A 21,456-nucleotide genomic window follows, 5' to 3' on the forward strand; every position below is an offset into this window, starting at 1 on the left:
TTCCTGGCCACAGGGGAGTTGAGGGTAATGAGCAGGCGGACAGTCTGGTCAGAGATGCAGCAACGACACGACCCATTGGTTCCTGCCAGTAGGACCGCAGGAAATTAGGGGCATCTGTTAGTAGAAGAAAAGGAAAAGAGGGAAGAACACTGGCGCTATATGCCAGGCCTGAGACAATCTAAGTTACTGTTAGGGGGTTACAGCACAACTCGATATAGGGCATTCATTAATAGGCCTCTCAAAAGATAACTTAAGAATCCTAACAGCTATTCTTACAGGACACTGTAGACTGAACAGTCACATGCAAAAGCTGGGTATAATTTCGAACAAGACATGCCGATTTTGTGATCGATCAGCGGAGACGGTGGACCATATCCTCGTGGAGTGTGACGCAATCTCAATACGCAGGGCTAAGTTTATGGGCTCACCAGGGCCAGAGCATTCTCATATAAAATCCCTCAAGCCAGGTGAACTGCTAGGGTTCATCAGAGATGTCAGCTTGGATGAGGTGCATGAAATAGCTGAAGGCACAATAGATAAATGGTCGCAGTGCGATCCTCAATTAATTATCTATCTATCAATCTATATTTAAGTATGCACTTATAAAGCTCAATAATTGAAATATATAGCTCCTCACTTCTTTGACGCACAGTGTAATATTAAATAAGTGCATACATCATTATGCTTAGTCAGCTGATTTTAGTTTCTCAGCTAGAAAATTATGTTCATGAACAGCAGCTTAATGCGATCTTTGTCATCTTTTTAATGGTGAAAAGGCAGCGTTGTCATTGTCAGTATTTTGTGTGTCACACTTTCTCATATAAAATAGAAAAAAGTTAGCATTCATATTTATATGTACACAATAAAAGGGGATTAATGTTGTTATAATGAATGGCGTTAAGTTTTTGTATAAAAAGCATATAACATATATGCATCATTGTTATACAAGTTTATATTTCGCTAGAAATTTCAATTAAAAGCCACTCACGTGTTAAATATCGTATAAAAAATAATCGTTACAGAGAACTTTTTTAATGAGAGATTACCTAAATGCAAAAGATATGTTTATAAGTAAAATATAAAAAATATAAAAACATCGTTAGCTTAATGTGAAAATGTGCTAAGTCAACTTTTACGAATTTTACAGGAGATGGAAACAAATTAATAACTTTTGAAATAACCTTCTTTTTTCAAAACTGTGAATGAGGATACCTTACTTGCAATGCTTTTGTGTGTAGAAGCTTTGAAAAAGATAAATAAAAATCATGTATGCCAACCCAGCAGCTATTTTATGACTTAGCACAATTTCCGAACTCATAACAATTTTTTTCTCCCGGCTTAGCACTTTTTACTCAATATCACTCCTCCCTTTAATGATTGAAACATAACACTAAAACTATATATTTCACAAAAAAAACTATTTATTTGTCAAACTATTTCTAACGGCTCTGATCTGGATTCTTTTGCCGAATGGTGCGCAGACAATAATTTATATTAAATTCAAACAAATGGTGTGTTGTGTCTTACTGCAAAAAGGCAACTGCCACATACTTTATCTACAAACTAAATGCTAAATCTCTTAATCTTGTTGTCAAGAGAGTAAAGACTTTAGTGTAATTTTTAACTCCAAACTCTCTTTTTCTAGTACCATTGACTTAGATGTTTCAAAATTTTTTGCAATTCTTGGGTTCAGTAGACGTAACACAAGTAACTTTAAGGAGCCTATAGCACTTTATATATCCTTAGTCAGAAGACGTCTTGAATATTGCTCAATAATATGGAATCCTTTCTATGAATATAACTCCTATAAAATTAAGAAAGTTCAAAAATTGTTTACAAAAATTATTTTACGTATGCTTCACTGGCCATACGGCCTCCCATCATATACCAGCAGGTGCAAATTGCTTGGTTGTTGTTGTTGTTGTTGTTGTTGTAGCGATAAGGTTGCTCCCCGAAGGCTTTGGGGAGCGTTATCGATGTGATGGTCCTTTGCCGGATACAGATCCGGTACGCTCTGGTACCACAGCACCATTATGGTGCTAGCCCGACCATCTCTGGAACGATTTATGGGGCCACATTAAACATTCAGGCCATCCCCTCCCTCCCCACACCCAAGTTCCATGAGGAGCTTGGGGTCGTTAGATCCTCGTCTGTTAGTAAAACAGGATTCGCTGCGGATAGGTGAGGTTGACAATTGGGTTTGGAGAAGCTATATATTGCGCTGGCAACCTGAAGGGTTGCGCTACACACCCCTTGAATTTGGTATTTTAGTCGCTTTTTACGACAGGCATACCTACCGCGGGTATATTCTGACCCCCTTACCCGCTGGGGTCAAATTGTCAAATTGCTTGGCCTTCAGGGTCTGCATGACAGAACAACTTAAATCGCACTCATGCTTGCCTATAATGTAATAAACGTTAGCACGAATTGCTCTGATTTATGTAATTTGCTCATTCCATATATCTCAATGCGTGATCTTAGGCATAATAGATTATTTATGCAAATTACTAATAAAACGAATTATGCTATGAATGAACCTATTACTAGGACTATACATCTAGCAAATCGATTCAGTAGTGTTCTTAATTTTAATAACAGCTTATATAAGTTTAAGCTTGAATTGTTTTCTATTTTTAAGTAGTCTGTAACAAAGGATGTTGTTATCGACATGTAAGAATTGTAGTAGATTATGGTCAGCGCAAAGCATTTATCAAACATCAAATAAATGTATGTCTCAATTGGCTGAATCCAATTTCAAGGGGTTGTGTAGGCAACACTCTCAAGGGGTTCCTAGCGCAATATATAGCTTCTCCAACACAATTGCCAACGTCACCTACCCGTGGCGAATTCTGTTTCATTGGCAGCCGAGGCTCTGGCGACCACAAGTTCCTCATGGAACTAGGGGGTTGGGAGGACGGGATGGCCTAGAAGGTTCAATGTGGTCATATAAATCGTTCCCGAGATGGTCGGACTCGTACCTTAATAGTGCTTTGTTACCGGAACGTACCGGATATATATGCAACAAAGGACCATCAACATCGGCCCAAAGCCTTCGGTGAGTGTCTTTATCGTTAATAAAACAACAACAACAAAGCGTGTACTTTTAGACTGAATAAATTAAATAAATAAATAAAATGCGCGCACAAAGAAATGACTCGTAATTCAGATTGATATTATTGACAGGTTGGCTTAGCACATTTTTTTTTTTGAACAGTTGACGACTTAGCACATTTACACAACATTGCAAACAGCACGTAAAAATTAAAAATTAAAATATTTTTTTCTTGTGATCGATGTATTTTGAATTCAGTTTTAAAACTGCATTAAAATACAATTTTTCAAAAAAAGTGACTTAGCATATTTTCACATTAAGCTAACGACATATGAATATGTACATAAGTAATTATGTACTTATGTATATGTAACGCTATGCGAGAAAAGGCCCCTAACTCGAATGACGTTGATTTTACATGGCGAGCTTTGACATGATGGCCCGTATAGAGAATAATTACGGTCGACTTTTGGTGTTTTCTTTTCTGACTAATATGTCACATTCATTCTGCATTATGGCGATGTTGCAATATTTCGTTGTTCTATTCAACACATTCATACACGGTGACTTATTCGTTTCCCAAAATGTTGCACTGCAATCCTACAAAAGTGCAACATATTTTACCCTTTTTAAAACGGAAGGGTAGCCGGTTAATATTACGTATGAAATAAGATTTTTTCCGGATATTTTTAGTAAACTTATTCTCTTTTGTATATAAATTATACATTATATTCTGCATTGAAAACTTCAAAATTGTTGGTTTGTGCATTGGCGAGATTTTGTAATGTTGACAAATTTTATGATAACATGTTCATGTAGAAAAGAAAGCACTATTTGACTGCATATAACTAAAAAAGTAATTAAGGTACCAATCTCCGGTTTTTACCAACTTCCAGAACAACATTTCATTTGTAATACATCGCTCAAAAGAAGAACTGATTTATTTTGAGTTTTGTCAATTTTCTTTATATCGATGGGTGAGCGCACACTTGTGATAAGTGACAGATTTCATGGTTTTCAGGAGTGCATATTTTGTCTCTTAGAGGCGATTGCCTGTAAACGTTAGCAGATATTTCCACTGGCTTCTGAGCCGTCATTATTGATCAGCTGCTTGCAAAACATGCACACTAGGTAAGCATGATGCTGAAGTTTCAGAAAGTGCAGTTAACTCAGTTTTGGTCAAATAGGTACTTAGCACAAGTGTGCGCTCACCCATCGATATGTCAACTCAGCATATCAATGGATTTCACATAATTTGTTTCATTTTATTTTACTTCCTATTATTTTCTTTTATTCCAGTTTTTTAATTTTGAGTTTATATTGTTTTATACTTTTTTCAGCAAATTTATTTTATTTTATATTATTTTATTTTATTTTTTTTATTTTATTTTATTTTATTTTTTATTTTATTTTATTTTATTTTATTTATTTTATTTTATTTTATTTTATTTGAATTCACTTTGTTTTAGTTTATTTTATTTTATTTTATTTTACTTTATTTTATTTTATTTTATTTTATTTTATTTTATTTTATTTTATTTTACTTTATTTTATTTTATTTTATTTCAATTTATTTTATTTTATTTCATTTTATTTTATTTTATTTTGTTTTATTATTTTTTTTTTTTTATTTTATGCTACTTTTTCTCGACATAACTTTTTTATTTATTGTACATTGTTCTACAGTAAACTTAGTTACTCTACACTTCTTTTCAATTTTCTTAATAAAGTACGTCATCGCTAACGAAAGCGCTGGTGAGAGTTTAATTCAGTTATAATAAAACGTGATACAAAAATAAATGGAAGTAGCGATTGTTAAAAACTCCGAATAAAAGTATAGTAAATTAAAGCCATAAAAGTGACAATTACAAAAACGGAATAAAGCAACTGTAAATAATGACATTAAACAGTTGACAGGTTTACTGCTTCTTGCATGCATTGTCCATATATATTGACACACACACACGCATGCATTCACATAAGACCGTTTAAAAAACAGCTTGTAGGTTATAAAATTCAAAAGCATATACAACAATTTCTCTCACTCAATTCTTAAAGAGCATCGGAAAAAGGGAATTGTAGAAACTAATATTTTTTCCTGCAACAGTCTATGTATGTAGCATATACACTCACCTACCTACCTACCATTTTTTACAATATAACAATTATTACATTCTTTTTGTTTTAAACATTTTAATATACCATTTAAATTTACTTGTCAATTTAGAAAGTGCTCAGCTGGCAGTTGGGGGTTTGTCGGCTATGTGGCGGCTCTTCAGCTGTTTCATTGCATATCAAAGGCCACCTTCAAGCTTATTTACTTATCCATGTATTTTTCCTCTTGCATTACCATGCAGCTTGACAGTCAATTTGAAGTTTGACTCAGTTTATTTGATGTGTTGTCACTTTATTGCACAAAAAATGCTAAAGTTTTTCAGCGGATCGCTTAGAGCAATGCTGGTACTGAGAATTAACTAAAAATTAGTGGTATTTTAACAGCTCTATTAAGAAGTAAATGTGTCGGTTTGTGTTTTTTACTTAAGAAAAGTTTTTGCTTTCTCACATCAAAAAAGTGTTAAAATTGGTTGTGGGTACAGATATGAGCTCTGTGTTGTTTTAATTATTATGTTATACTACAGATTTACATATATATGTGGGTTTGACATATTTGGTAGCTTTTGAAATATCTAGCGTCCTTTAATTTAATTCCAAACAGCTAATATCTCTGATTACTGAACAGTGCTGTCTACAAATTTCACAAAAGGAATTAAGAAACTTGAAGGTTTTTTTACAATGAATAGGTAACTCAAAATTAGAACTTGGAACCTTTTTATAAATTGTCGTAACTCTGAATACATTTACCTCAAATCAATAATCCTTGATATATGGGTCACATCCATAGTGGCCTACTGGTGTTTGGTATTCAGGTCACTTACCTTCGCGACTGTTTAAAGGATCACTTCAGAAATTTTTCCGTATCTGTACTATGACGGGATCATATTCAGATCATTTCAAGATGGTGTTCGGGATAATGTCGCAACTATGGTGTGAATAATTTCGGGATTGCTGTAGGGATCATTTCGGGACTAATTAGAGATCATTTTTCGACCAACTCGGAACTATTTCGGGATTGTTTAAGGATCTGATTTGGGGCTACTTGAGTACAAACTCGGAAAAAGGCTCGGGATTATTTTCGTCATCAAGTTGGATAATTTTTGTGTCGTTTCCTACTAAGCTCTCGTGTGACTGCATCACAAATGCAACATTTAGAATGGCGATATTGAAACATCCAGATACCCAAGCATCTGGACTTTCACATTAGTTATATGTATAGGAGTATGTATAGTTCATAGTTCATATAGATTTTGCTCAATATAATTTGTGAAATGTAGCCAGTTTTGGGGATAGGATAGCACAAATTCGCGAACATCCCGAGACCAATTTCGTATTATTCCGAGGCTACCTGAGTATTTTCTCTGGGTTGCTTCTTGGTCATTTTGAAGCTACTTCGGTATGATTAAATCATTTCGGGATCATTTTTGGGCTGTTTTTGGAATCGTATCGGGACTATTTCGCGACTATGACGAATTCGGGGCCGTTTTGGGATTGTGTTCAGATTCGTTTTCTGGCCTTTTTAAGATTATGATAGGACTATTTAAGGACCGTTTCGTGATTCTTTCAAGAAAATTTTGGAGCGCTACCTCAATACTTTTTAGAACTCTTTTGGGATCGTTAAAAGATTGTGACCGGAGTGGTTTTAGCGACAGTTTCAAGATAATTTTTTGGACTGTCTCGGAACTGTAGTTTTTTTTTTATTATTTTTCTTCTTGCGTATATACATGTAATAAGAAAAAATTTTATTTATCATCGACATCAATACAATACGCAAAGACGATTGATATCAAAAATGAATTCCCAAAACTTCAAAATAAACCGACAGATAAAACAAATTCAAATAAGCCTGAGCTTTTATAGTTTTTTCTTGTTTATTTTTTTTAATAATGATTATACTAACAATGAAAATTTTTGGCATTTTAGATAACTCATATCTCCTTTTTTTAAACTAAGGGATATCCGTCGAAACGAAGTACTTTGTTTGAAAGACAAGCACTAAATGCGATTAAGACTGTCGGCCTATATGTGTTGAATTTACCGTTAATTGCTAAATGTTAAATGATAAATATTTTTAAATTATTGCGCACATAAATTTGTATAATAAACATGAGTAAGATTTTATTTGCGCCATTTTTATCTATTGAAGATAACATGGATGACTTGGCGCTTAAAAAAAATTACTGTCAACAATTTTAATTGTTATTACACTTGTTGTTACTCACCAAAAACCGATAGCGCCAGCGATGTTAACAAATCAATTAAAAGTTATTCAACTCTGCAAATAAAAGAAGGAAAAGGTTTGATTTATCTATCTATATCAATATCTATTATCTATAAATCTTATAAAATAAAGTCGCTAAATGCCATGTATACACATAACTTCACACAGAATGCTCCGATTTTAAAACGGTTCTTTGCATTTGAAAGCTGAGCCACGTGAGATGCTACAGTTAATATAATTTGAAGTATATATTATAGGGGCACGGCAAATTGCTAAAATGTAGTAAAAAATCATAAAATTTTGGTTACACAGCTATAACTCCTAAACGGATGGAAAGATTTAAAAAATTATACTTTTCAGTAAAACTTTGAAAATTTACCTTCGATCTGCATCAAAAAAAAAAAAAAAATACTTGATTCCTTTCTTATATCAGCCAAATTGTTTAAACAAAAGTAACATTTTTACCAAAAAATGTGTTTGTGTGGTTGTTCGCTGTGAAATGTGCGCGCTAATTGCTTTTGAGTGAGGATGATGCGACACATACATGCGTACATATACAGCATTCGCTGCGTTATTTAACTTCGGGCGTAGCTTATAGGTATGTATGGATATACACCACTACATAGTATAAGACAAAGTCGCTTTTTCTGTCCCTTTGAATGCTTAAACCTTTAAAAATACGCAACGGATTTTGATGTGCTTTTTTTTTTAAAGATAAAGAGTGATTGAAGAGTAAGGAACGGATGAACATATTTGGCTGAAAATTGGTGGAAGGGTAGCTTAGAACAAGGAGACAGACATAGGATAATTTTTCTCCCGTTCTGGCTAGGGTCTTGAGATCAAAACGTGGACCTTGGTAATCCTGGGATATGTTTGTACAATATGGGTATCAAATGGAAGCTGTTTATGTGTACTTTGATACGAGGTATTTTTCGTACCCGCGGGTAACTATGGTCTCGAGATATAAGCGAAAACGTGGACGCGGGTACCCCTAGAATGTGTTTATAGAATATGGATAAAAAATGAAAGCTGTTGATGAGTGCTTTAGTACAGGGTAATTTTCATACCTATTTGTTACTAGGGTCTCGAGATATAAGCGAAAACGTGGACGCGGGTACCCCTAGAATGTGTTTATAGAATATGGATAACAATTGAAAGTTGTTGATGAGTGCTTTAGTACAGGGTAAGTTTCATACCTATTTGTGACTAGTGTCTCGAGATATATGCCAAAACGTGGATCAGGGTAACAATAGGATGTGTTTTTACATTATGGGTATCAAATTGAAGCTGCTGATGTGTCTTTAGTACCTACTGGTGACTATTGTCTCCATATAAAGGCCAAAACGTGGACCCGGATACCCCTAGAATGTGTGTGTAATATGGATATCAAATGAAAGCTGTTGCTGAGAGATTTAAACAATTTTCATTGTGATATTCGATTTAGTCGCATCAACCTGGCAATACTGATAAATATGCATGCGAAGCCGAAATAAAGACATGAATTAATAATACTCACATACCTATTTACATACGTACTATTCGTTTTACCTGAAATTTGGTATATAAATTTGTCTATATTAGTATTTACGATCCTTTTTTCCGGGAAGTAGACCAGAGACGGACTGGGACTGAGACTCTTGGACTAGCAATAAATTATGAAGAAGAATGAGAAGAATTTGAGATAAGAGAAAAGAGGGAAGGAGAAGGAGACTGAGAAAGAGATAGAGTGAGACGAAGATAGAGATAGATGAAGCGAAAAAGACGGAGGGAGGAGTGAATAAAAGGAATAAGAAAAAGTGAAGAGGGAGGAGGGAGGAGGGCAGAGTTAGACCGAAAAAGCTTATTAAAATGTATACAGATAGACCAAATTTGGGGTAGAACAATGTCTGCCGGGTCTGATGGTATTGGTATAATTATAATTTGTAGCATTATTAATAATTTAGGCTGGTGGCTAGAATTAGCAGCGCAAAAAGTATAAACAACATTAAATATTTGTAAATTTCGTACTTTTGATTTTAAAACTTTTAGTTTAATATGGCAACAGTCACGGGCTTGCTACGAAAATTTGTCAAGTTAAACTTCTGACTTCGGCCCTACTTATGCAATTTTTGTTTCACCACATAACTTCATCGTACGTATTTCAAACGAAGATTTACTTTATGCAATTTTGTTATTGAAAACTAAACTGATAACATCTCTATAAATATATACAAATTAAGACATGAATGCCCAACACCAAGCAGCGGTTGTTCTTAAATCTTTACATACTTATTTAATAATCCGCGCATAAATAACCAATAATCGCTTGACTTTCTTGCTTTAGCCACGAAAAATGGAATACTCATTGAACGGATGTACCCTTTCGTGTTGTTAAAACTAATTAGAATGCTTAGCAGCACCATTATTTAGCATAAAAAACAAATAAATGTGTAAATAAACCTATGTGTTGATTCGTGGCTATGTGTTTATTCCCAGAAATTTGTATATCTACGTGGCTAGCATATTTTTTTAGAAGCCATCCCAGGGGCTCCACAACAGCGCAGACTGTGAAAACAATCAACTGTCAGTTTACTTGTCAGTGTTCCACCGGTGATTGATAGCGTTAAACCTGAAGTTCAAATGAAATTGTAAACGCACCTTAAGATATTCTATGATGTGAAGAAATACAAATGCTTGCTTACTTAAACTGAACTAACTTCTATTAAGGTGTCTTTATTTGATTTTGTGTTCCAAACTAGATTTTTGTATAATAAATATCTTATCTTTATATATATAAATTACGTCTCTCATGGTTGGCAATGGACTCTTAAGCTAGTCAACCGATTTCAATCAAATTTGCACACCTTTTGCAGCTTGATCCAACCAACCTGAAAGATAGGATAGCGTTCCTGTGAAGTTTCTTTCCGGGAAGTGGACCAGGGATCGATCTATTCGAACATACTCTATTTACCGTTCGATTTGCCTGAAATTTGGGATATAGGTAGTCCTTTGCTTAGATTAGTATTAGCGATATTTTTTTCCCATGAAGAAGACCAGGGACCGATCTTTTCGAACAAATTCTCTTCTTGGTTCGATTCAGCTGAAATTGGGCATATAGGTAGCCCTTTGCCTAGATTAGTATTTATGATACTTTTTTCGGGAAATTTTTCGGGAAATTTCGGGAGCACTTGGACCGACTTGGACTTGGACTAGGATTAGGACTGCGACTGAGACTGGGAGTGGCACTGAGACTGGGACTGGGATTGGAACTGGGACTGGGACTATCACTGACACTGAGACTGGGACTGGCACTGGCACCGGGACTGGAACTGGAACTGGAGCTGGCACTGGGACTTGGACTTGTTGTGGGACAGGGACTCTGAAAAAGGGATGGAGAAAACAAGAAGAACTAGAGAGTAGAGAAAAAACGGAAGGAGAAAGTGATAGAGTTATGCATAGATAGAGCTGAAAATAAATGAGAGAAAAGATGGAGACAGAAAAAGAGACGTAGAAAAAGAGAAATACAGAGAGAATAGTGAATAAAAAGGTAGGGAAAAGGGGAGAGAGGGGAAGGGAGAGTAAGAGGTAAAAACCGCTTAAAAGTTATACTTGCATAGCATAGCAGGGCACAGCAACATTGCACTCAAAAATAATATCTGCTCAATGGGATTTGCGTGTACTTGATTAGACTACACAGTGCATTGCACTGCATTGCATGGAAGTCTGTTGAATTTTGAATTCCATGTATGCGCTATGCGCGCGACAATCTTGGTGCTGTTAACATTGTTATTGCAGAATGGGAAAATGAGCATCACTCTCAGAGTAGCACATATTGCTTGCTTGTGTTTGTACATATTTTATATACTCACTTTATTTGTGTGTGTGTTTGTCCTTGTTAGCGATAGTCTATGTACGCTACGTCAAGCATAATTAGGCCTATGTTTCATATGCTATCTACTGGTTTGTCATGCAATGCACTGTAATATGTATGTGTGAAATTTAATAATCTTTGCAATCTAAAAATATATTCTCAACATAGCAAGCTACTGAATTAGCTATAAGCCCAAATAGGCGTTGTTTATTGGAAAAAACAGGCTGCAGCTAGAAGGGAAGGCGACCACTTGGGGTGCCCTTAAAAGGCTATTTTTGTTTTTGTTTTTTTTTTTTTTTTGAGAATAGCACAATCTAATTTCAATTAATAAGAAACCAAAATTTGTCAAATATAGTAGGACTAATTAACATAAATAAGCGCATAATTGCGAATTATTGATTTAAATTTTTTTAACTTAATCGTTTCTATTTTGTTTTATAAAATGCTACTATTTCGTGTCACTTTTTTTTAAATTAAGTCATTTATCATTAATAAAATTAAAAGTGATGTAATTCGGTAGAGACCCAAAGCGATTGTCCGTATATTAAGGAATAAATCTGACAGGCGAAACTAATTAGAAATGAACGATTAAGATATTTTGCAAAAATTGTCGTTTTATGCATTGAAGATATTAAAGTATATTTCTAGTAATAATTATAAAATATAATTGGGCACAAAAAGCCAAAATAAACGCCTATATATGAAACAGTGGGATATTAAGGGGGGAAGGGGCGTACCGGGCGCTACTCACTAACAAATGCATGCATTTATCTGGAACACTTGCGACAGGTTGTGGAATAATTAAAAGCAAATATCACTGGCAAACGTGAATCACAAACACGATGGAGCGCCAGAATACAAGCGGTTAGCGTTATCGTTGTTGGGCTAGAGAATGTAGTAGAACGCTTAGAACAATTAGCAGAGGACACTAACACCACATATTATATATACATATATAACCTGTCCGACCCAAAAATGTTCGCTAAAAACGTTGTCGATAACAATTTTTGAAAAAACTGGGTATACATGAAAATTTTACAATCAAATGAAAATTATTTAGTAGGTCATGAAAAAAACCTTAAAAATCAAAGTCGAAAAAAAGTCAAAAAAATGAAATTTCGCAGGTTCGAAAATTACTTTTTGGGTATGTGTAGTGGAACTTTTTTTTCCTGAGCCCAAATCCTATCGAAAAATCGATGGTGCGATATCGGTTAATAAATCGACCCAGTCTAAAATACATATATAGCGATCGCGAATATAATCAACTGGTAGTAGCTTCGTAAGCTACGAAAGATTGATCAAACACTTTAAAGGTGGTACCATGGCTCTTCAAGAGCATCGTGAATGGGAGTTGCAAATTGCATTACGACCGGGTGACATGATTCATGGCTTAGAAAACGTTTTCGATAGGCCACTAACCCGATCAAGATGATGGTGTGTCTACTTACATCATCAACTGGTACCAAGGAAAAATTTACATTTACATATCGTCGACTGTATAAAACACTGTCGTATTTTACATAAGAGCACATATAATATACGACAATAATTTATCACGATGACGCTATCAGAAAACTGTCGCAAAACATAGTTAGTGGCATAAAGTGGCAGCTGATATTAACACTTTAGAATCCTAAAGCTTTGACTAATAATAAGATGCAAGTCCCAACGTGACGATCGGTGAGGAACCCAACTAAAAATTTAGCTGAAATTGAAATATTTGTGCAAATAGACACTAATAAAGGCACTGGTAATATTTTAAATAACCAAAAAAAAACAAACACAACAAGCTAAAGACACTAAAATTATTTCAGAATGAAGTAAATATCTTTGACTTCAATACACATTTCCATTTATTTCAATACAATAATATTGTATGTATTTTAAATAGCTTAAACTTGCACTTTATTTTTAAATTGCTCACACTGCAAAAACCATCTAATACCATAACCTCACTTTTGAAGCTATTCTTAAAGAATACAGTTCGAATACAACAAAAACAAATATACTTTTTAAAAGGCTGTTCTAATAAGAGATACTAACGACACATTTGGTGACAAAGTTTTCACTTTATTTTTATTTTTTTTATTTTTGGCCTATGGAACCGACCACTGTGCATCGTAAGGCTAGGCCGATGACGTCAGGTACTTACATTAAATCAATCATTTTTATATCTATTTAGACCCGAAAAGCATTCATATTCGTCTAAGCAATACTTTTTCTTTCTACTTCATATGTTAGTAAGTATGTAAGTAATTAGTTATTTCTCGTATATTGAATCATCCGCAAATATTTTTCATTCAACTTCTTAAATTGTCATACAACAATTAATGTCAATTGACTTATCTAACAGCACATAGTTTCGCCTTCAATTATATAATTTATTATGACACTCGTTCTTTGCACATTTTCAAAACTTAAAAGGAAAAAAAAAACAATATACAGAAATATGTCAACAATTTTGGTGAGTGCTTAAGTTCGGCGTACGTCTTCATTAATAAAGTCATCCATTGACATTGTGGATAAATCAAGTGTGATATCTTATCCGTCAGCTGCCTGACATGGTGTCCAATATGGCGTGGCGTAGAGCCGGCTATCTTCAGCGCGTGATAGAAAGAGATACATAATGAGACAGGGATAGTCAATTAAAAATCAGGTGATTCATGCTATTTTTAATTTCAATGTCTATGCAGAAGTTATCACATTTGTTTTATCCATAATGATCCATTGATATTTCATTTTTTTTTCTGCTGGGTATGAATATAAGATTGCGAGATTTAAAATCATTTTGACAGCGTTTTCACAGGGTGCTAATTATGGTTAGTGGGCTATCTTCAGCGAAGGATTGAAATATAAACGCTGGATGAGATCGGTATCATCAATCTAAAGGGACGGTCTAGCTTTCATCAGCTATCACACCATGCAGAACAATGGTCTCAGTTTCAGCCATATGTATAATACATTGGAATTTCAAGATATATCTACACTGTCCCGCATTGTAGACTTTTAGATCATAATCACATGTCGCCTGTTGTCCGGGTGAATACCGCCATGCGTTCCTCACTTTTGTAAATCGTATAATTATTAGTAGATGGCAAAGGAAGCGATAATAATAATACGATGCCTAGCGCGGTGATGGGACACTCTCCCACCACAGTTCTAAGAGATTGTCAAAGATCAGCAGGTGACTCCATCATCACCGCAGAACTCATAAGCCGCGTAGCGTGACCGTACTTAAAGCTGACGACAAAACAATTGTTCTCACTTTTTATCGACCATCCAGTTTCATAGCCATCGATCTATCATTAATTTTATTATAGTAAAATGAAATGACGTCAAGGAATTAGCAAAGCGCTCTTTCGCTGCTCCATCCATGGTCACTGCTCTCCTACAGAGATCAAATTTCCTAAAGGCAACTGCGTACTTGGCGAGAGAATTTGATCTTTCACGACAATGCAATAGGGGGTTGTATTAACGGAGCTAAATTCGAAGGTCAGACAGCTGCAGATCAACATAAACGAACCAAACGTGAGTAGTATCCTCGGATGAATAATCTCTCTGCCCGCGCTGGTGTTTGCAGAGAATAATGTAACGCCTTTCTTATTTGTTTTGATTCCGTCGTTAGTAAATCGTTATTACTTTTCATTCTATTATTTTTGGTTTTATTGCAAGTATAATTTAAGTTTGGGCCAAAGTAGATAGTTTCTACCGCTTTGTGATGCCTTTCAGAGTTGAGTTTGTGTAACCTAAACGCAAAGATCGAGTGATAGCGATAAGCCAAAAAAAACTCCCAGTGGCATTCATTATAATAGGTTGAGAACAACATAACAATTCCCGCAAATTCACTAGCAAATTGTAAATGAATAAAGCGGCAAAAGTTACTTGATTACCATAGGTATGATCCCCATGCAAACACATGGAGGTTTTGCGCTTACTCGGTGCCCCTGCCAGCGGGCGTATATGTGTATACACCTGCGAGTAAAAAAATTGCATCAAAAATGCTTTGAAAATTGTATCAATTGGTTTCATATATATTTTTACTTCCTTTAATTTTACAGAAACGTCTTATCGAATTTCAAACTAATTTCGAAGAAATGTTAGAAAATATACGAAAATTTGAGAACTTTTTTAAATAAAAATTTAAAGATATTTTGATTTTCTTTCCTTTCTTTTATAAAAAAGTAATTTAAAGAATTGTTAGCCAATTGCAAAAACATTTTTCGAAAAAAATCGAAAATTCGACAATTTTTCAATTAAAATTTCCAAATTTATGTTTTTTTATATTTAGGGTGAAAAATTTATATGGAATTATTGCCAAAATAGCCTTCGGAAAAAATTTTCAAAGAAAATGCGAATTTTTAAACACTTTAGAAATGCACTTTGTCACAAACTGTATTGAATGGAACCGCAAAACTGCATACCCAAGCTCTCGTGAAATTCTAAGTAAAGTTAATTTTAAAATTTTTACAAATATTTTTTGAAACTTTTCCAATTTCCGATTTTTTCGAAATTCCATTACATAGTTTTACTAAACCGAATTGCTCTAAATTAGCAAAACTAAAAATGAAGAAAATAGTTTATATAAATCATTTTTGTTGCTATTTTTCTAATAGCAGATGCATGCACATATGGAGGGACACATACATATATCGCAATAATTTGTTGCTGCATCGCATTCGCATTGTCAGCAAGTCGCTATCATATTTTGCAATTTGTTCGCTTTTTAATGTTTTTTTTTCTTCTTTAGTCTCATTATATTTTGCTTGCCTTTTTCTTTGTTATAATTTCAATTGTTCAACGGCGATTTCCCTTTCACTATGAAAAAAAAAAAACAAAAAAAAAGCAAAAGTGTGCAAATCATAAGGAGGGACAAAAGGTGGCCGGCCGGCACACCAAATGAAATCGAAATCAAATGGCACCATACAAACTAAAAACACAAACAAGTAAGGAAGGCTAAGTTCGGGTGTAACCGAACATTACATACTCAGCTGAGAGCTTTGGAGACAAAATAAAGGAAAATCATGGTGAATTAACCTGGAACCATGGAAAATTAACTTAGGGTAGCCCTGGAATGTGTTTGTATGACATATGACATGGGTATCAAATGAAAGGAGTTAATGAGTATTTTAAAAGGGAGTGGGCCACAGTTCTATGGGTGGTCCTTTCGAGATATAGACATAAAAGTAGACCAGGGGTGACTCCAGAATGCGTTGGTACGATATGGGTATCAAATTAAAGGTACCAATGAGGGCTTTAAAAGGGAGTGGCCCTTAGTTGTATATGTAAAAGCGTTTTCGAGATATCGACCAGAATGTGGACCAGAGTGACATAGAACATCATCTGTCGGGTACCGCTAATTTATATATATATTATACCACAGTACTGTTCCTGCCAAGATTCCAAGGGCTTTTGATTTCGCCCTGCAGCACTTTTTCATTTTCTCCTGCTTATGGTGTGACACCCATTTTACAAAGTTTTTTCCAAAGTTATGTTTTGCGTCAACAAACCAATCCAATTACGATGTTTCATCCCTTTTTTCATATTTTGTATAGAATTATGGCATTTTTTTAATTTTTCGTAATTTTCGATATCGAAAAAGTGGGCGTGGTCATAGTCGGATTTCGGCCATTTTTTATACCAAGATAAGGTGAGTTCATATAAATACGTGAACTAAGTTTAGTAAAGATAAATCGATTTTTGCTCGAATTATCGTGTTAACGGCCGAGCGGAAGGACAGACGGTCGACTGTGTATAAAAATAGGTCGTGGCTTGAACCGATTTCGCCCATTTTCTCAGAAAACAGTTACCGTCATAGAATATATGCCCCTACCAAATTTCACAAGGATTGGTAAATTTTTGTTCGACTTACGGCATTAAAAGTAATCTAGACAAATTAAATGAAAAAGGGCGAAGCCACGCCCATTTTGAAACTTTCTTTTATTTTTGTATTTTGTTGTACCATATCATTATTGGAGTTGAATGTTGAAATAATTTACTTATATACTGTAAAAATATTCGATTTTTTGTTAAAATGTGACTTTTACAATTTTTTTTTTTTAAAGAGGGCGTGTTCGTAATCAGATTTTGCTAATTTTTATATAGTACATATAAAGTAATAGGATTAACGTGCCTGCCAAGTTTCATCATGATATCTTTAAGGACTGCCAAATTACAGCTTGCAAAACTTTTAAATTACCTTCTTTTAAAAGTGGGCGATGCCACGCCCATTGTCCAAAATTTTACCAATTTTCTATTCTGCGTCATAACCACCTACCAAGTTTCATCGCTTTATCCGTCTTTGGTAATGAATTATCGCACTTTTTCTGTTTTTCGAAATTTTCAATATCGAAAAAGTGGGCGTATTCAAAGTCCGATTTCGTTCATTTTAAATAGCGATCCGAGATGAGCGCCCAGGAATCCACGTACCAAATTTCATCAAGATACCTCAAAATTTACTCAAGTTATCGTGTTTACGGATGGACGGACGGACAGACGGACATGGCTAAATGAATTTCTTTTTTCGCCCAGATCATTTTGATATATAGAAGTCTAAATCTATCTCGATTAGTTTATGCCGTTACGGATTGCCGTTATGCGAACAAAGTTAATATACTCTATGAGCTCTGCTCAGCTGAGTATAACAAAGAAGGAAAGGAAATATCATATAAACTTACATACGACCATTCATATTCACATAGCGCAGATTGCTGATGAAAGAGATTAGTAGAACACAGTGGGACACAACAACACGATTTAACATCGAAATGCCCCAGTGATTGTCAGCGACGCGGCAAAAAGCCTTAAAATAGCTTATGAAGCTCAACAACGACAAATGCGCCAAGAAATAGCTGGGGAAGCACTAAGGAGTCTGGTGCATTTATTTACTTGAACAACTGTAAATGCTGACCAAGCACAGGGCACTCGCACATTGACCGCTGAGCTAAAATTGAAAATAGATTAGTACTCGTAGTAAATAAGAAAAGTCATCGTCCGCTTACTTTGCAACACGAAATACTATCTGCATAAGTGAATTTACATTTATATATTTATACATGTACATTAGGGTGGCCCTTATTTTCCAAAGTGTTCTGATTCTCGATCTCACCCCCTAGAAATATGCGAATAGCCTAAAAACTAGAATATACAAAGTTTTGGGTCAATCGAAAAAGGGTTAGAGGTGGCGCAAAGAGCTTCAAATCCTGAAAAATTACGAATTTTTACAATTTCTTAAATTTGGCCAACCCTACTTCATTTGCTATGGGCGAAACGTAATTTATCCTGTTATTACTATGTTCTAGAGATATTTGACTTTCAAATAAATCTAAAACAAAAAAATTGATCAAATAATAATAAAGTTATAAAGTAAATTATGCCTTAAACACGGTGTCACTACTTCAAGAATGGTTATATAATGAGTATACGTAAATGAGTTTGCTTCAAATTTTTTTGAAAATACATATTTAAAACATATACATATATTCTGTGAAACTTTAGCTGACACGTATATAATATGACATTATTTCCTAGGATCCAATTAATGATGATTTCTTATGTGATTCAAATTGTTTTTTTGTAATCAGTTACAACTTGTAATAAATATTGTTTTTCTTGTTCATTTGTAATACATTATATTCTTCTATAAGTTTTGCTCCCCGTTCTGCTGTGTTGCTAACTACTTTTATATTTATAACAGTATCCTTAGCTTTTTTATAGGTTTCTGTATCCCCCAGTATAGTGGATGTGCCTCCAGATTTTGAGATGGTATCCCAAACCGACCAAAAAAATCAATTGTATTTCTTGTTACAAATCGTGTAGTTCTTTTTCTATGAATTTATTGATTTCACTGGGCCTTAAGTGTAACCTCTTTAAATCTTCTGTTTCCTTGTCGCAGTTGTCTATGCTTTTGATTTTTTCCACAATATTTTTCTTCATGGTACAATAGACGTCATCGTCGAACCACGCCAATGCAATGCATTCTTCAGACAGGTACCACAGGTCAGATATTTTTTTATTAACATTTCAGTATTTATAAATTTCTTTAATAAAAGATAAGTCTTGAAGAGGTGTTCTATGAGGATTGGTACAGTTAAACCAAAGCTTAACATCGAATTGTATAATAATCTTATATACTTGCTATCGAATTCTCTTCATACTCCGCTAGTTTAAAGTGTTCACGAAATAAATAGATTTTTAAGCAATACAATGCCTTAGACATCCACCGAGCATGAGTGGGCCTAGGTACACGAAACTTTATGCCATCACTTGCTCCTAGACATATAGACGTTAATTCCAATAATTCCCTATAGTCATCTCTTACTATTTTCTTTTTCAACTCTTCCTTAGAGAAATTTAGAATAGTATCTTTGCTATTGCTTAAAAGTAATTTCAATTCGTTATTTTTGAGCAAATCTCTAAAACTATTTTTGTCGATGTTTCTCCAATTTTCTTGAAATCGCCGAAATAACTGAACGTCTTCACTAGTATTTACTGGAAAATAACTCTCAGCAAAACATCATAAATATGATGACAACAAGGTAGGTACAAAAGTTTTCGCTCAAGTATTTTTTCTAATAACGTTGTAGCTCCTTTTATAATGCCTGTGTTAACCGATGTCGTATCAAAACAATAGGCCACAATATCATACTTCAGATCCCAATCAAATAACAGTTCATACAACGTATCAGCTATTTCCGAGCCTGTTAGAGCATATAATTTTGGAGCTCCTATTAATTGTTCGCCATTCCTGTAAGTAACAACAACTAGAAGTCGTTCCACCTTTTCACGAACTATTGTTTCTGGAAGTGGTTTTCCATCCCAATGCAAAGTGCCGCAATTTATCTATTTCAAAAAACCTACTATTCAAAATTTGTTCATTCAAGAGCAATATAGTTTTAATAAGAAAACGTCAAAGAAATTTTTTGTAGTTGTTTGCAATTTCAAAATCTATATTTTCATTTTAGTGTTTTTTACCCGAATACCACGATTCACTGATAAACACATTTACACAGACTTAATTTATTTTTCATATTTGTTTGTCGAAAGCAATATATATTTTGCCCTGTAACTTTGTTATTGGTAGACCGATTTTGAAGATTGTGGCCATTTTAGAAAAGTAAGAAAATACAGATCTTATTTTATGGAAAAGCAGTATGGAAAAGCAGTAAATTTTTTTAGGGTTTAGAAGTATAGAATCCTGAAACACAAAATTGTAAAAATTCGTAATTTTTCAGGATTTCAAGCCCATTGTGCCACCTCTAAATCTTTTTTGATTGGCCAAAAACTTTTTATATATTAGTTTTTGAGCTATTCGCATATTTTTAGGGGGTGAGATCAAAACTCCAAACACTTTTTTCCCCTCCATACAACGAATGGCCACCATAATGTACATATGTTTGTTAGTAATTAGCATTTGGGTGGAGTAAAGCGGAAGGCGTTTGTGATTGTGCTGTCACAGAATGGCCAACAAGTGCGCCTACCCCGATAGTTCGATTATTTTTGGAATAGTGCAATACTCGAGTGGGTCAAATTCGTTACCACATATCCAAGAGGAAGTGAAAAAAGTGGAAAAACTTAGCTAAGCTTAAGTCACAGCAACAAGTTTTGAAACCATAAAACAATAAAATATTACAAAGGAAATACTCGTGTTGGTAGTGTGAAAAAATGAGTTTTTTCACACGCGATTTTATTAAGCAAATTACCACGAGCGTCATATAAATAATAAAAATTACTTTGTTCACAATAATGTTGAAAACAAAAAAATTTCAAGGGTATAAAAAATATTGTTAGATTTATACAAATTCTGTTAGATAAACACTCACTTTATAATGAATTAATTAAATTGCGAAAACAATAAAATATTTTTCTGAAGGCAAGGGGAAAATTCAAGCAGTTTATATAAAATGTTAAGACATGCAAAAAATCGGCCAACGTAACAGTTATAAGTTTTATTATACCAATCGTTTTTTATAGAAATTTTTTTTTTTTTTTTTTTTGAGTTTATTGCTACGCTCAGTATGTAGTAGCTCGTTTTCGACTTTTACTTTGTTATTCTAAGGTCGTAAGGCCTGCACATGATCTTCAACTCTTTGCAGCCCGCGCTTGGTTGGCAGCCTTTCATGCTAACTCAATCATGTGCAACACACGCCTTCTCTTAATCTTGCCCAGTCTGATTGGGACGCCTCCACCCTTCTTACCAGGCTCATACGCTTTTCCATCCCA

The 21,456-nt window shown here is 34.3% G+C and overlaps 1 protein-coding gene across 2 annotated transcripts in view; it reads right to left on the reverse strand.

Annotated features, from left to right (window-relative positions):
* MICAL-like (protein) overlaps positions 1-21,456 on the reverse strand; it is a 219,673-nt gene that overhangs the window by 168,672 nt on the left and 29,545 nt on the right. For both annotated transcript variants that reach the window (XM_067785977.1, XM_067785976.1), the window contains exon 2: positions 7,390-7,442. The gene's annotated coding sequence lies outside the window, so the exon portion shown is untranslated. The remainder of the gene's footprint in view (positions 1-7,389; positions 7,443-21,456) is intronic.

Source organism: Eurosta solidaginis, chromosome 4 (assembly GCF_040869045.1).
Source record: "Eurosta solidaginis isolate ZX-2024a chromosome 4, ASM4086904v1, whole genome shotgun sequence".
Lineage (NCBI taxonomy): Eukaryota > Metazoa > Arthropoda > Insecta > Diptera > Tephritidae > Eurosta > Eurosta solidaginis.